Genomic DNA, 4,011 nt, shown 5'->3' with positions numbered 1-4,011 from the left:
TTTAAAAAATAAAAAATTTTTAATAGTAAAATCAGACCCTCCAATTTTTAATTTTAAAAATAAAAAAATTTAAAAATATAAATCAAACGCTCCAATTTGATCATCACTTTTTCTATATATAGAACTCGCATGATCTACTTTTTCTATATATAGAACTCGCATGATCTAAATTCTTCGCACTGAAATTGAACAAAAACTATCCACACATTAGTGTAGCACCCAGAACCCATAATCATCCAGGACACAACAAATTAATGGACTAAGAAAAAACAGAAAGAAAGAAAAATCATCAAGGAAATGAAGAAAAATCAAAAGTTAACAGTTGACCTTATGTCCTTATCTGAAGTCTTCCTCTTAACAGTTTATGGTTTTGATTAATTAATCTCCACTACCGCTAGTTTTCAGTCCCAAATACCATCATCATAATTCATTTCTGAAAGTAAGCACCATAAGCACCAATTTTCCATGGCAACTCATGAATTACACATAATTCAATACTCATCTTTGAGTGCACTTTTGCTGCAACTTCTTCAACTGTCATCGTTTCTTTTCCTCTCATCACTTGGGTGCACTCCACAGACAATACTGTATCAATTGTGGGTCGCACAGCAATGTTCTTGAAAGCGGAAAGATTTACACTGGTGACTCAAACTCTTTAGTCAATTTTAGCAGCACAAGCAAGATAGAAACCAGCCAATCCTCAGTGTCTTCACCTCTCTACTAAACAGCAAGAATCTTCCCAAATCAATCTTGGTATGACTTCCCAGTTAAGATCAGTGGCATTTACTTACTACGCCTTCACTTCCTTGCTTTCAAATCCCCAAGTAATCTCCCATCTGCCACATTCAGTGTCTCAGTACATAGATTTGGGCTTTTGCAAAACTTTGAGGCCCAGAACCATACCAATTCTGCTTCGGTTAAAGAGTTCTTCATGAACATAACTGCAGGAAGCTTCAGACTTATTTTTACTCCTCAGACAGACTCGTTTGCATTCGTGAATGCCATTGAACTCTTCTTACTCCCCCGCTTCTTAATTGCCAATCAAGTCTCGCGTTTCAATCCGCAACCTTCCATTGGACAAGATTCCTTGTCCACCTACAGTGGCGTGCTTTCCCGAGTGTTGGAGACCAAATACAGGCTTAACATCGGTGGTCGTGTCATCCCAAGAGGGCAAGACCCATTATTGAGGCTCTGGAGCTCGGATGAAACTTACCTTGTTAATCAAAAGGAGGTGAAGCTTGTTGCATACCTTGGTAATATAACATTCCTGGTTGGTAAAGACTCTGACGGTCCAAATGCTAATTATTATACAGCGCCCAGTGTTATCTACAAAACAGCTAGAGAAATTAATGATACCTTTCAAAACATAAGTTGGGTTCTTCCAGTTGACAGGAATGTAGACCACCTTGTTCGGGTACACTTTTGTGACTTTTGGAGTATCCAGTGTGGTCTTACAATCTTTGGTCTATACATTTATGACCAATTTACTTCGTTTGTAAATAATGACACATTGGTGTCTCAACAATTGCCTGCTCCTTATTATTATGATTTTTTGGTACACTCTGATGATTCAGGCTTCATGAGGATTAGTGTAGAGCCACAACAATCTTCCCTTGTTGTCAGAGCCTTTTTAAGCGGACTAGAAATAATGGTAATGGGTAACGATTCAACAGATTTTCGTCCCCTAACGAACCAATCCAATGGCAACCACCATAGTCTTCTTCTGGTGTTAGGTTCAGTTATTGGATGCTTGATGCTAATTTTTTTGTGGTAGTCTTGGGGTTAGTTTGGCATCTTAAGATCCGTAAACAGAGGCCTTCTGATGTGTTGTCAATTCCTACCATTGTAGGAGAGGGTTCTCCAAACAGAACGAGTGAGAGAAACGTTAATCTTGGACTAAAGATCTCTTTGCATGATATTCAATTGGCAACCGAGAATTTCGATGAGAAACAAATAATTGGAACTGGTGGTTTCGGCAATGTATACTTGGGAGTCCTTAGGAATGGTACAAGAGTAGCTGTGAAGCGCAGTAAATCAGAGTCAAGTCAAGGCCTTCTGCAGTTTGAAACCGAGATCATGGTTTTGTCTAAGATTCGTCACAGGAACCTTGTTTCTTTGATAGGGTATTGTGAGGAGAATTCTGAAATGATATTGGTTTATGAATATATGGAGAATGGGGCACTCAGAGATCATTTATACGATACCAAATTGCCAAGCCTGTGTTGGAAGCAGAGACTTGAGATTTGCATTGGAGCTGCCAAAGGCCTTCATTATCTTCACGAAGGAGCACCCGGGGGAATCATCCACCGCGATGTGAAGTCTACCAACATATTGCTTGATGAGAACCACGTGGCTCAGGTTTCAGACTTCGGCATTTCGAAAACAGCTCCACTTGACCATCAAACACATGTTAGTACTAATGTCAAAGGCACTTTTGGGTATCTTGATCCTGAATATTTTAAGACGGAAAAGTTGACAGAAAAATGTGATGTCTATTCATTTGGGGTAGTTCTTCTCGAAGTGTTGTGTGCAAGGCCAACCATTGACCAATCTCTTCCAAGAGAGCAAATGAACTTAGCAGATTGGGGAATCCTTTGCAAAAGAAAAGGGATGTTGCAAGCCATAATTGATCCTTCCATAAAGGACCAAATAGATCAAAACTCGCTCGAAAAATTTAGTGACATAGTGGGAAAATGCCTACAAGAATATGGTTCTAATAGGCCAACCATGGGTGAAGTGTTGCGGAGCTTGAAGTATGCTCTACATTTCCATGAAGCTTCAATCCACGAAGATGGTTCCAGTAATGAGAGCGTTAATAATAATGCAGCAAAAGCTTTTTAATTTCTGTTTTTCTCTTCGTGTCCTTTTATGTTTTCATCTCATCACACGCTTTTATTTGTTGTTCTTGTTGAGAAGCTAATTTTTTTTTTTGGTCTTCTGTTGAGAAGCTACTAATTAGCATTCTTAAGCAGACTGTTGGGCCTTTTAGACTTTTAAAACGACACTGCTGCAGTATTGTCACTAATGCTGTTATGCAGCAAATAACATTTCAAATTATAACGATTTTAAATCTTTAGTAGCTCACATCAAATTGACCCGTTATAAAGTATAAACAAACTAAAAATACTGTATAAACGACTAGTTTTAACAACTATACATGATAATTATAAACAAAAACAGAAAACAAAATACAAAAGAATATGTATTTTAAGTTTTTTTTTTCATAGTCTAGTATATATAATTTTAATTTTATCTTTTTGCAGTTATTAGGTATAATAGTCAATTAGTTATTACACTTTACGTATCATTTTTTCTAGACAATATAAGTAAATAATTTGTATATTGATGACTTTAACTTGGAGTACTGTACCATTATTTTCGGGGATAAGTATTGTTTTAGTTCTTAACGTTTAGGGTTAGAATCAAAATCGTCCCTTACATAACTTTTTATTTAGAATCGTCCTAAACATTTTATTTCGTATTAAAATCGTTCTTTTTAATAAAATTTTTAATTTTATTACTAAATTACTCTTGATTTAATAAAAAATTATATTAAAAAAAAAGAACGCGAGGGGAGAAGAAAGGGGAAATGACGCAAAGGAGGGGGAAAAGAAAAGCCGCCACTGGCGCCGCTGCTACCGACCTTGCTGCCTCACCTCCCCTATGCACCTCGCCGCCTCGCCGCTGCACTTTTCTGTTTCTACTTCTACTTCTACTTCTGCTTTTGCTTTCTGCTTCGGTCTCTATTTTTTGCTTTTGCTTGAGTTTCTGCTTTTGCTTGAGCTTTTGCTTTTGTTTTTTCTGCTTCTGTGTTTGCTTCTGCTTCTGTTTTTACTTCTAATTTTGATTTTAATTTGTTTTTTCTGATTTTATTGTTGAATTTGATGTTGTTGTTTCTGAATTTGAATAATGTCTTATTGTTGGTGTTCTTGAATCTGATTATTAGTATTTGGTGGGAGTAAGGGGAGGTGGTGGTGGTGGTAAAGGTGCTAGCGGTGGTGGAGGGTATTT

General features: G+C 37.1%; 1 pseudogene; it reads left to right on the top strand.

The window, feature by feature from the left end:
- The first annotated feature begins 298 nt into the window (after positions 1 to 298).
- LOC107478589 (receptor-like protein kinase THESEUS 1) lies at positions 299 to 2,884 on the top strand (annotated as a pseudogene).
- The last annotated feature ends 1,127 nt before the right edge of the window (positions 2,885 to 4,011 follow it).

This window comes from Arachis duranensis, chromosome 3 (assembly GCF_000817695.3).
Source record: "Arachis duranensis cultivar V14167 chromosome 3, aradu.V14167.gnm2.J7QH, whole genome shotgun sequence".
In the NCBI taxonomy this organism is placed as follows: Eukaryota; Viridiplantae; Streptophyta; class Magnoliopsida; order Fabales; family Fabaceae; genus Arachis; species Arachis duranensis.
The sequence above is the reverse complement of the archived record's forward strand: the minus strand, read 5'-3'. Positions and strand labels throughout refer to the sequence as shown.